The 13441-nt window shown below is 35.6% G+C and overlaps 2 long non-coding RNA genes across 10 annotated transcripts; one reads left to right on the forward strand and one right to left on the reverse strand.

The window, feature by feature from the left end:
- Nucleotides 1–1609: 1609 nt before the first annotated feature.
- LOC118479823 lies at nt 1610–2598 on the reverse strand. Its single transcript, XR_004860947.1, has 2 exons — nt 2505–2598; nt 1610–1779 (listed from the first exon to the last, which is right to left on the reverse strand). It is a non-coding gene; the product is annotated as an uncharacterized LOC118479823 (long non-coding RNA).
- Nucleotides 2599–3920: 1322 nt separating this feature from the next.
- On the forward strand, nt 3921–8610 carry LOC110877188. Of its 9 annotated transcripts, none has more exons than XR_004860970.1 (14): nt 3921–4063; nt 4167–4352; nt 4457–4606; nt 4801–4833; nt 5096–5201; nt 5337–5431; nt 5504–5672; nt 5835–5966; nt 6050–6102; nt 6214–6279; nt 7094–7125; nt 7226–7339; nt 7941–8158; nt 8312–8610. It is a non-coding gene; the product is annotated as an uncharacterized LOC110877188 (long non-coding RNA). The 9 variants fall into 9 exon arrangements; XR_004860982.1 differs by having other exon boundaries at nt 4167–4210; nt 4311–4352; nt 5096–5431; XR_004860952.1 differs by having other exon boundaries at nt 5096–5431.
- The last annotated feature ends 4831 nt before the right edge of the window (nt 8611–13441 follow it).

Genomic DNA, 13441 nt, shown 5'->3' on the forward strand with positions numbered 1-13441 from the left:
GTAACAGTGTGCAAAGTCCAAAACAGTGTGCATGTGTTCATGGTCTCGAGTCGAGACTAGAGATCTCGAGCCGAGACAGTGCGGTCTCGAGTTGTGCCGGCCTCAAGGTCTCGAGTCGCAACCAAAGAGGCCTCGAGTCATCATGTACTAGTCGAGACTACACGGTCTCGAGTCGCAACCGGACCCGCAACCGTGGTCTCGGTTGTGCTGTTTGTGTCGGTGTTGTGGTCTCGAGTCGAGACTAGGAGTTCTCGACTCGCAATCTGTGTCGAGACTAAGCGATGTAACAGACTTCATGATTTCCTTAATTTGCAGCTCAATCAATTCCTAAATATCAGCAAACATCTTTGGCAGTTTCACAATTCAGATCAAAACAATCATTAATCATCATTCAACCGTGTTCATATCATTATCATTTCAAGAACACTAATCAATATCCTATGAACATAAAATCGGATCATGTGATTAACGAATTCAAGAACTATCGTGCAACCCTAAGTCATGTGTACAATAAACCAATCAATACCACAAATCATAACATCACAGCCGGTTATCATGCATACACCCTAACCGGATTAGATCATCAAATGACAATACCCAATCATTTATCAACAATCATGTACCATTTACAACTCATCACAAGAGACATGTATAACCACATATCATAACACAACAATTAACAAGTACTAACCGATTGAGAGGAATAGAATAATCCGAACACAAGGATCTTTGAGAGTTGAGAGGTTGCCGTCGGGTTCCAAGGGAAAACGAGAGAGAGAAGGAGAGCTCCTAGGGTTTGTGTGTGTGTGAAGTGTTTTGCAACAATGAGAATCAAACCCCCACATTGGGTTATGTGTTTGCGTAAAGAGGGAAGTGGGCCGAACCCTTACTTGGGTTGCCCTCTTGGTCTCGAGTAGTAGAGAGTGGGCCGAGAGAGAGAGGGAGATGTACGAGAGATGAAGTGTGCGGCCCTAAAGGCTTGCGTGACAAGTATACATATCCACATTCATTCACATTACACGTATCATACAAAACGTAACATTCTATTACAATCCAACACATCAACTAGTCACGTATAGTCCAAACAAGTTACATCGAAGCACACAAATAGAGGTTTGAAATACGAGTTGTCACAATAACCCCGTGTATTACACGGGTTGAATAAATAAATTTTATATACTAAATAATAAAACAACATATCTTTAAAAACCTCATTTATTGCATGGGTTGAATTAATATAATTTTATATATTAAATAATAAAGGTTAAGAACGATATTGTACGGGTTGAATAAATGTTATTTTATATACCAAATAAAAAAGTTATATCTTTAAAACCACGTGTATTACACGGGTTGAATAAATATAATTTTATATACCGAATAATAAAAAAATTACATCTTTAAAAATATGCGCATTACACGGTTTGAGCAAATGTAATTTTCTGTACTGAATAAAAAATATATATATCTTATCTTAAAAAACCTCATTTATTACATGGGTCGAGTAAATGTAATTTTGTAACGCCCTAACACGTTTTAACCAAAAGTCGCAGCGGAAATACGAACTTAAAAATTTTCTTTCATTATATTCAATCTAACATACTAGAAATACATTAAATCACTCTTTTACATTAAATACATTAATGCTTTCTATAAATTTATACAATCTGACATACTTATATTAAATTACGTGACCACGCACCCACACGTACAATCCAGGACTTGACTCGATCTTCGACCGCCTACACTTCATGATGAGAATTCACAGTTCTGTACAACCTGCAGACACCACGTACAATCACATTATTAGCAATGGGAGTCATCATACATAAAATTTAAACATACATAAAATTTAAACATACATAATTAGGAGTCAACATATCATGCTTTCGCTTATGTTAGACCATTTATCCATCCATTCAAACCACCCGCATTGGATTTCGGTGTCTACCTTCAACTTCCATCACAAGTATACTTGCATCTCCATTTCATTCTCAATAGGAAAACGGTTAGCATCATTAGATTTCATTCACACGAACATATCCATGTATACGCCTAACAAGTCTCATTCAATTGTGCATATAACTAAATTCCAATTCATGCATACATACCCTTTCTATCCGTACATGTACTTACAAATTTACATTCTACACAATATTACTTGTAAGTCCTAAACATACCCATCTATACATGTAAATTGTATACACATAATTCTCCATACTTACGTGTTCATAGTTATACTCTCCTATGAGTCCCAATTACTTACTTACAATTAAACCCATACCTACGCGTATAACTACTTATTTCATCTTTATGCATAATATCTTCATGTAAGATTCCTTCTTACCTATACTTAATAGAAACTATTTCTTAACTACTTTCGTCTCATTCACCGTAAACTTACCTTATTACTTCCATTGTCTCATACTCTCTCACACGATTCACAATAATCATCATACTACAATACATTTTACATCTAAAGTGTAATTCCGGGATTCACTTACCTCGAGCGTCCGAGTTCAAGCATAGCTTCCGTGTTTATCTTTGGCCCGTTGCCCTTCCATGCTTGTGTCCATGTTGACATGACTCCTATCCGTACATGCTATCACATTCATCATAACATGATTAGCATACGTGAGCATACATATCTTTTAATGAAGGTTTCTAGCCATATCATGTTATCAAACTAATTTCCCACTTGTAATTCATTCGAAACACATTCCTTATACAAATCTATTATCTAATACATCATCATCACATTCTACATACATTTATTCATTATTAGCATACAATCTCACTTATCATTTTCTCTTAAGCATTTCATCAAACACCTGGTGTGCGTATCACTTTCTAAGCATAATGTACAAGTGCTTTAAGCATGTTCTTCCTTATTTCATCTTATGAACCATTACATTCAAGCAAAATATCATAATCATAAATTCCACATCAAGTTTATCTATCTTAGCCTATCATACAACACCATATACATCACAAGATCACACTATAGCATCTTCAAGTTCATCATGATCATCATCTTCACACTCATGCAATGGGTTTTATTCTAAATCACCCAATTACTTGAAATTATTCATATCACAAGTTCTATTTGGTGTTTCTAACACCTCTACATGCTTAAATTCATACAATTTCATGGATTGATCATAACCCACTTCAAACAAGATCATCAAATCTAAGTTTTAAGACATACCTTGTGATCCCCTTGTGAAGGTGATCATTAATTTATGTTCGGTTGTGAATTTGGGCTTCGTTTAGTCTTTCAATTTGAAGAATTTGATGAAGTTTAGGGTTTTGGCTCCATGGGGAGCCTTCCCTGCTCGTTCACGAACACACACACACACACGATGTGTGTGTATGTGTGTGTGTTGTTTTCTTTTAGTAGAACAACTTTCAAGTTGTTCACTTTGGTCCCTCATGTTTTGTTTTAATTAAATAAGGCCACAATCCTTCGTTTAATACCAACGATACTAATATTCAACTAGGTTAATTATCCCTAGTTAATATTCATTTACGGGTTCACTTTTACTCCTAACAGTATTTTTACCCATTCCTTTATATTAACCGGGTTTAAATTACCAACCCATTTTTGGGGTGTTACAAATTTTATATAGTGAAAATAGAAATATTTAATATATTAATACAAAGTTTGGTTTTCGTGATAAAAATAGATTATTCTGTTGTTGCAAAATTTGTTAACGAAGTCTCAATAAATTTAACCCTTTATTTAAAACTCCGTAAATGTATAAATGATAAATAATATTAGTTAATTTTATTCTAAGTTTCGTAAAATCTATTCGATACCAAACTAAACAAAACGTTTAAATATAATTAATTCAAATAAATCTATTATATATAATAAATGAAAGTCATTTGGGCACGTGTCAACACCAGAGAGCCCCTAAATGCCCTTTTTCCCGCCCAACAGTGTTTTCCCTTCTTTATCTTCTTCTTTTCTCTGCTTCTCAATTCAGATTTCATTTCCCTCTTCTCTCTCTTCTCTCTGGCGATTCAAATGGCGATTCAAATACCAGATCTGCGATTTCAGGTACCTTTCATCTAATAACCTAAAATCATCTTGAATCTCTCTTATGTTAATCGTTGATATATGTATAGATCTGTGTGTTTTTCATTTTGTTGTTCAACCCTAGGGTCCTCCACATCTTCTAATCTTCTCTGGCGATTCAAAAACCAGGTAAATCTCTGCTTTCAGATCTACACAACTATGCTTCATATTTAGGGCTTTTTATGATCCCGGATGGAAGCTTACTATTGAGGAGTATTATGATCGGCAGAGTAAGCATATTTTGGATACGATTGTTGAGACTCTGTTGAAGGTGAGTTGTTGTTTTGGTTTGGTTTAAGTTTGTGTGGGTTGTTATGTAATGTGTGTTTGGTTTGATGGTTATTTGGATGGATTGGTTTGTTGTGATGTGTTTAGGATGAAAGGAGGAAGTTTATTTGGGAAGAGATGTCGTATTTGGAGAGGTGGTGGCGGGATGCTCCGGATGCGAAAAAGGAGGCTTTGGTTCGGTTGCTGCAGAATGGACAGTTAGAGATAGTTGGTGGTGGTTGGGTGATGAATGATGAGGTAAGATTAAGTTAAATCTCACTTGCTTCTCTATCAATGATTTTGATCGTATAGTTTATGTATGATACATACATCTTACAGTCCCGAAAGATAAACATGTTAGCATGGTTTTGTCAATATATATGCAGAAGTGATTGCACTTTCTCTTGATCTTTTAGCCTTACTGAATTTCATCTTTTTAATGTCTGTTGCAGGCCAATTCACATTATTTTGCCATCATTGAACAGGTACCGTTTTATCATTCATACTGAATTATCTCAATTAGTTATATTAGCTGATCAAAGTGTCTTATATGATATAAACTGCTAATTTTAGTCTGGTATAACAACTGGAAGTTACACAAAGCCTTTTACATGTTATACTCTTTTTACATTATAAGATTATAATTTTGTTTTCATGATGAAGTTTGAGTTCATATCAAGTTATTTTACTTCAGATGATGGAGGTCCAAAACCTTTAACCGTGTTTATTGTTCATTTTGTTTGGTAGGTATGTGATTGGTCAACAACTGTGGATCCAACATAAATGTTGAAATATATATTGATGATTCTTCATGCTTGATTACTTAGGCTACATGTTGTGGACTGAGATATTGGTTTGTGAATTTAGGGCTTTTGGCTTGCTTTTATGAATGCTATAGACAGTGATACATTAGTTGGGAAAAAATAAATTTTATTTAAATCTGTAATGTACTAAAGTTGGATATATATTAAGGGTATGTTCTATTTAGGAAGTACACCTCAATGCTTGAATTTTGAGATGAAGACAAGCAAATAAGCATGGTGCAACCGGATGGTTTGTTAACATTGGCTGGTCAGGTGGAAGGTAAGTACTGGGATTCAACTACTTATTTTTTTTTCCAGATTCTTATGCTTAGTGTTTTCCTTTGGTATGTAGTTATGGATCAGGTAAGCGTATAAAATTGGGATACACACGGAAAATAATTGATGCCATCCACTCTGGGAAGCTTTTGGAAGCAAACTACACAAAGACAGAGATATTTGGGCTTGAAATCCCAACTGAAATTGAAGGGGTTCCTTCTGAGATCTGAGATCCAGCTAACACAGTAAGTTACTTATAAATAAAGACATGTGTTGGTATATGGTAAGACCTGAGAATTGTTTATATTTTTGGAATATGTAGTTATGTATACGTATTATAATAGTGAATCCTAATTATCAATGGAAAATTTTCATAATATACTAATGGTTTCGCTTTTTTTAAATAGTTGGTTCAAGCCGCCCAAACCGAAGCAAGTCGGTTGGTTTGATATCCAAAGGGTTCGGTTCTGGTGGTTTGACAGCTTGGTTTGGAACTTTGAACTAACCGTGTAAACCGAACAAGTTATTTAACTTTATTGGTGAGTTTCATCTATCTGTCTATGAAGATGTATTGTAGATTTGCTTTATTATTTGTTGACAAAATTTACCATGTTGTTTTCAGGAGATAGCCATGCTGGAGGCAAGGCGTCAGCGGTGTTAAAGAAAATGTTGCCCGTAAGTGTCATTTAAGATTTGCTCATATTCTAATTGTCATCTATTGTTATTTCATACCTGATCATATGAAACCTTTATGTAATAACTAATAATTACTTTTATATGATCAAGTTCTCAAGAAGGAAGAGGAAGAAAAGAAAGCGAGGGAAGGCACTGGTCGTAAAATAACAAGCATGGGTACACTACATTTTCTTTTTTTTACTTTAATTATAAATTTTCAACTTTAACCAAACATATGGATCAATATCCTTTGCTTATTCAGCTCGCTTACATTTGTAAAGGTAAAGGCAATGTTGTCAAAATGGGTTCGAGTCGGATAATGGGTCAAAATGGGTTCGAGTCTGGTTGAAACCACTTTTGGGTTAAAACAGAGTTTTAAACCGGTGGTTTGAAACCACTTTTGGGTTAAAATAGAGTTTTAAACCACTGTTGGGTTAAAACAAGGGTTGAAAGCACCGTTGGCTTCAAACAGTGTTTCAAGCAACTGTTGGGTTAAAACAGTGTTTCAAGCCACTTTTGGGTTAAAACACTGTTGTTAAAGCAGTGGTTTGAAACCACTCTTGGTTTAAAACAGTGTTTCAAACCACTTTTGGGTTAAAACACTATTGTTAAAGCAGTGGTTTGAAACCACTCTTGGTTTAAAACAGTGTTTTAAACCGGTGGTTTGAAACCACTTTTGGGTTAAAACAGTGTTTCAAGCCACTGTTGGGTTAAAAACAGTATTTGAAAACACTATTGAGTCAAAACACTGTTGTTAAAGCAGTGGTTCAAACCACTGTTGGGTTAAAACAGTGAGTTAAACCGCTGTTGGGTTGAAACCACTGTCGGGTTAAAACAATGAGTTAAACCTTTGTTGGGTTAAAACAGTGGTTGAAACCACTGTTGGGTTAAAACAGTGAGTTAAACCACTGTTGAGTTGCAACGGTGGTTTAACTTTTGAGTTTTTCTGTTAGTTCATGTAGGATGTTAATCTTTTGAGTTTTTTTGTTAGGGCTTTGATCCTTTTCAAGAAATCTGATTTGGGTATGTTCTAATCTTTTTGTTTAAGGATTTTGTTGATTAAATTTAAGGGCTTTAGTTTCTGCAGATCACTTATACTACCTTCAGATTGCTCATCTTACAGATTTTATCTTTTTGACACGGTATGCTTCTTCAAAAGAGCTATTGGACTATTTCTCCGGTGCGATTTTGTCAGGCTGTTCCAGTTTTGAGTGGCTGTTAAAACAAGTAATAAAGGGTAAGTATTCATCGTACAATTTCATGACTGGCCACTACCGACTGATAATAGAGAAATGATTAGTCTAAAGATGAATCTTTCTGTTGAAAGGATGAACCTTTTGTGGAAAAGATAAAATTATCATAGAAAAGATAAACCTTTTGTAGAAAAGATGAATCTTTAATATAAAAGATGATTATTTTATAAAAAAGGAAGAATCTTTTATATAAAGCATGAATATTTTTTTAGAAAATATAGATAACTAGCTATTTCCAAACACGCAAGAAAAACAATGAACAAGAGCGTTAGATAGGTGATGCCCGCTCACTAAAATAAAGATGTTTGGTGTGCATTTCTGAAAGAAAAAAATGCGACATAAAAAATTTATATCAGATAATCAGCTAGTAATTAAAAGGGACTATGAAAAATAGTGTTTGGATGTGCATGCTGTTTGATGTTCAAACAATAAGATGATCGGATGACTGGTAAATAAAATTCTAATTATTTAAAAAAGTTAATAGATAAAACGATCAAAATGACGTTTTCCAGTCTCTAATTTAGGTTGAGAAAAGAGTAAATCAGTACTTTTATCTTATTCTTAGAAAAAACAATTCTGTTCCAGGTATCAACTAAATTCAAATAAAAAACGTTGCATATACTTTAGTGAAGGTCAAACTGTGATCAAGGTCAAAGTCAAGTTTCATGATAGAAGAACACAGTTTTTACACTCTACGGTTTGCATTTGATCTAAAGAACACAGTTTTTGCACTCTACGGTTTGCATTTGAGCAACAGTATTTCCCCTTTGACCGTCATACGAACAAAGTACAGGCAAGATAAGGTAGTTAACAACTTAACAAGCTACTCTTTTTCTTTCTAATTTTACATTAACCACTAATCTCAAGATTCAAAAGATCAAAGTAACAAAATTTTGATGCAAGAATTTTCGGTCAGAAACTCATGAAGTTACCGTGAATTCAATCTTTTCTTGTAGGAAGCCGGATTATGTATGCCGGTATATACATTCCGATGATGGAGATTTGGTAAAATACAACCTTTTGAGGTCTAATCTGGATGAGGAGCGATGGGTATCTATCAAGGACACTGATCAATAATTTGAATCGATTCAACTCTGGCATGTATCATTTTTAGTTGTTTATGTTGAGTAGGTTTCAATAAATAACTTTTTAAATTTGAGCATGAACTCAAGTACTTCAAAAATACTTTGGCTCTGTTTTCTTGGTTAAATTGTACTTTACTGACGTTATAGTCTATCAAAATCCATTATTATTTTCCTTATGTTTCAAAATAATCATTAATAAAATATTTAAGACAGTAAGAATGCTTATAACCAACAGATTAATATGTCAATTTGTTTCTAGAATTTTAATTATGTGTTAATTATTAATAATTAGTATAAATAACTTTCTTGTGCATTGAAGTAATCGTGGAAATGATGTTATTCATGTGATTCAGTTGTGCTTTTGATGTAATGAGGTCGTATTAATAACAAATAATAATTAATATAACTAAGTTTCCCGAGTCCGGGAAGCAATCCCGGATAAAAACCTAGTAATATTATAAATGAGAAGGAGATTAAACTAAATATATTAAATTAATAATGTTTAGTAGGAGGGTTATCTATAATTAATTAGAAGAGATTAAACTAAAATAATAATTATCTATAAGAGATGGCCTAATATGATGACAAGTGTCCATAAAGTGGTTTCTTTTATTATATAGTTAGATTAGATTAGATTAGATTAGATTAGATTAGATTAGATTAGATTACAAACCAAGTCCAATAAATGCTTACGACGTACCTAACTTGATATACAAGTTAAACTCTAGTTAATTTTTTTTGAACGGTGATTTTTTTTAGTGACCCAATGTCACACCGCCTGATCGGCGGCCCTAGCCAAATTTGCCCAGACTTACGTTGTTTTAACCGGGCTTGCGCTGGGTTGGCCAGACTTGGTTACGGCGTTCTAGCATTCTTTGTATGTCTCTGTCTCTAGCATTCTTTCATATCCCCTTTCTCGAGCATACGACAATTTGATGTACAAGAAGGAAAAATAAAAATGCACGTCTGAGTAAATTTTGTCCGTATTTGATTTTAGGGGCGTGTAGGATAATTAGTGGACCATAAGAAAATTAGGGATTATGTAGCATAATCATGCATGTTATTCGACTAACATTTCATAAAACTTTTTCATCAATAACCAATACAAACATTTTCAAATTACTTATGATTTTCATTATCTTAAGTTCTCTCGAGTCATAGACATATTTCTTAAGTTCTCACGAGTCATAGACATTCTTTAAGACAAATAAAATCAACTTAAGTTCTCTCATATATGATGTTGCATATTTAACACATGTTGACATGAAATTTGAAATAAAATCAACTTGTTCGATACATACAAATAAATTTGAACCACATAGACTGAATGTAGTGGCCAAGTGTGTATCGGTTTGACCATAGAAATTCAATTCGTGTGGTATACTATAATTTTTTTCCATGACATATTGAATATTTAATTTCACTAGTATTTTTAACCCACGCATTTACATGTCCACCGTACTAATTCTATGCAAGCTTATCAATTGGATATTTCTATTAGTTGTTTTTTTTTATAAACTACATGGTCAAGCATGTACCTTTCAAAAAAAGAAAAAAAATGGTCAAGCACATGATCCATTTTCTATTTAAGTATTGTAATTGCTATAAATTAGATTATGAATGAAAAATATTAGTATTGAATTCTCTCTAAATTGCTATTTGGCTTCCTTCTTAATTTCTTTGGCCAGCAATTGATTGTTGGAACCACAACAGTGGTATTAGAGCTACTGTGATCCACCCATGAATGGAATGCTTTGATGGATCGAATCGAGTCGATGTTTTTTTGAGATGATTGGTCTTCTCAAAAAGGAGTCCAGAAGATGGGCAACCTCACCCATTTTTCTAAACCACCACCAATTTTCGCTCATATACCACCATCACCCACTCCCAAACCATTGCCGACGACAGCAATCATAATACCAGCCACAAGATTCACCACCTTCGACCAACTTACAACCACCCTAGCCCTTAAACAACTTACAGCCCCAAAACCAGCTCTAAACACTGCACCACCACCCACTTCTGTTGTTGTACAACCACCAACACAAGTTTCTTCAGCCACACCGGCACCAAAAACCACCCTAAAACTGCAAACACCGCCTCCAAACAGGGCCTCTTCACCTTCTATATCAGCACCAAACCAAGGCACGTTACCACAATATGTTGCACCAAGAACCTTATCGTTACCGGAACCGGGTGCATCAAAAAATGCTGCAACACCAACAACATTTGCGGGCCACAATTTGATATCTCTAGTACAACCGACTTCCACCGCAAAGCGTGAGTGGCGACCATTATGGAGTCATGGTGAGACCGCTCTATATGTGATTGTCCAACTCGAATGGCGGCCACTGTGGTCTATCCGAAGTTTCGCCTTGAGGACAAGGCGAGTTCGAGTAGGGTGGATTGTTACGTGTCCACCGTACTAATCCCATGCAAGCTTATCAATAGGATATTTCTATTAGTTGTTTTTTATAAACTATGTGGTCAAGCACGTGGTCCATGTTTCCTGTTTTATTTCCCAACTTTCAGTAGTGGCTCTGATACCAATTGATGTGTACCAATCGGATTTGGGATAAATAATCCGTTCAGTGGATTAAGCGCAAAAGAAAGTAGAAAGAAGCAAGACTTTGAGATAACTCTCTTTTAATATTTTTCATTCACAATAAAACACTAAACACAAATACCTTTTTATAGGCTTACAAAATAAAGAGAATTAAACTACTATCACCACTAATCCCACTACTCGTTCTAACTTACCTATGTACGTGAAATAAGGACATGAATTACAAACAAAACAAAGGAAAATTGCATAACTAAAGGTGCGTGAAAATGAGTTTTGTGAGAACGTGCTAGGAGATCGTGGGGTCACATTGGTATGTATCATTCCTCCCCGCTCAAACTATCCTTGTCCTCAAGGATACAATGAGAAAGATGCTCGATAATAGGTCATGACAGAGGCCACTCGGTTCTTCCGGTTGCATTGCGAGAAGTTATAACGACGAGCCATGGCAGACGCCACTCACGTTTCTTGGTTGAGGCTTCTTTCAAATCTCTATTGTACAACTGCGACCCCCAGTTTAACGTAGGAGGCCTAAATACACCAGCCACAAACAATTGAGAAGGGTTTGGCAGGATAGGCATCGACATAGAAAAAATCACGGGTTCGGTTGCCGGGGCTAGTTTTGGTACAAACATCACTGGTAGTGCGCACTGTGAGGTTGGTTTTGGTGTAGATGAGGCGGTAGGAAGGGTGGCGTGTGGTAACAGGGTTGGTACCGGTTTTGTGTTTATTGCGGAAGTGGTTGTCGGCAATGTTTTAGAAACCGGTAAATACCGGCAGGTTATACCGGTATTACCGTTTCCAGATGTAAATCCGGTACGAAACACCCCGGTAAATAAGTGAAACGGCATAAGGTTTGTACCGGCGGTAAAATCCGGTATACCGGTTTGAAACGTAATATCGGCACCGGCACATGGTTATTCTAGTTTGAGTTGATACTTATTTTCAATATATATGTTACTGATCTTATGTAATTTGTATATATTATGATTATTCGTAACTAAAAGTTCTTATTTAATATTGTATGAAACGAAAATAGTTGATGTATTCAATACTCAAATGGCTTAAACATATCGTACACTTTCATTTAAAAGAGCTTGTTGGAAAATTGAATGATTTTCGATTATCTTTTGGATTATTTTTTATTCTGGATTTACTTTTGGATCATCTTTTAATACGTAGTCATTCATTTTTGGATTAACTTTTGAGTTGATGTTGTAATTTATGAAATTATAGAGTTAGCTAGTCAACCCGGTTGAACCGCTTGGTACAACCTGGTTCAACCGGTTGAACCATTTTTTAACCTAATCTGGTTTGATCTAAAAACTGGTTTTTAAAACATTGGTTGTCGGTGGTGGTTGTTTGGGTTTTGGATTGGCGATTGTCGTCGAGGTGGTGGCAGAAACGGGTGACGGGGTTGGTGGTGGTGGTTTGATGGTAGCTATTGGTGATGGTGAGGCAATAGCGGCTGACGGGGCGGGTGGTAGCAATCCAGGTTTGTTCTTGAGAAAATCAATGATCTCAACAATCACTGACTCGATTCGAACCAATGACTCGTTCCATTGTTGAGCATCCATAAGAGTGGATCAAGACCACTCTGATACCAATTGATACAAACCTAATCGTTACCCGGTTGATCCAAAGAAAATAGATCGAAGCTTGAAAGAAAATCAGAGAGAAACCAAGACTTAATTTATATTTCATTCATATCTTATCTAATAAACTTGAGGCTTATATATAGCCTTATATTTAAAAACGTTAATGAAGGGGTAAGGTCCCAAAAACCTCGCTTCAAGTACTTGGGACCATACCACAACCTCATCTTTCTAGACCTTCTTTAGACCTTGCGCGACCCCGCACTGGTCCTACAAAGAAAACTTAGAAGGAAAACAACAGGCAGCACCTGCGCGCCAAAAGGAAGGTAACGAATCCTTGCGCCAAACCCCATAACTAATAAGGATAAAAATCCTGCGAAGCACTCCCGTATAAATAATATCCAGACTTGGGTATTATTTACTTCATCGATGCCATACAGTAAGGAGTCACACAGGATTACAGCTATGCTTCTTCTAGAAGGCTCCATCGTGCATCACCAGACGGTTATAACCGTCTGGCCACGTGTCATCATCCCAGGCTCTCTTGAAGTCACGATGATGGCACGGAATTGAAGAGAGATCTTCACTTGCCCACTTTCCACGTGGCAATACCCCAGCCGTTGATCAAAGACCGCGATTCATGTGCTCTCACATTCGTTAAATGATTAACGGAGGGAAAAATAACCGCTTACGGAATTAACACTTTCCGTCAATATTTCACCAACAAGTTTTCCCGCCCGAACTTCGGCTATAAATAGAAGGATAATTCAGATATAATCTTCAAGTTACATTCACTTCAGTTACACTTCTTCTTCTTCATAAAACCTGTACTTATTCTCACAC

Source organism: Helianthus annuus, chromosome 1 (assembly GCF_002127325.2).
Source record: "Helianthus annuus cultivar XRQ/B chromosome 1, HanXRQr2.0-SUNRISE, whole genome shotgun sequence".
NCBI lineage: Eukaryota > Viridiplantae > Streptophyta > Magnoliopsida > Asterales > Asteraceae > Helianthus > Helianthus annuus.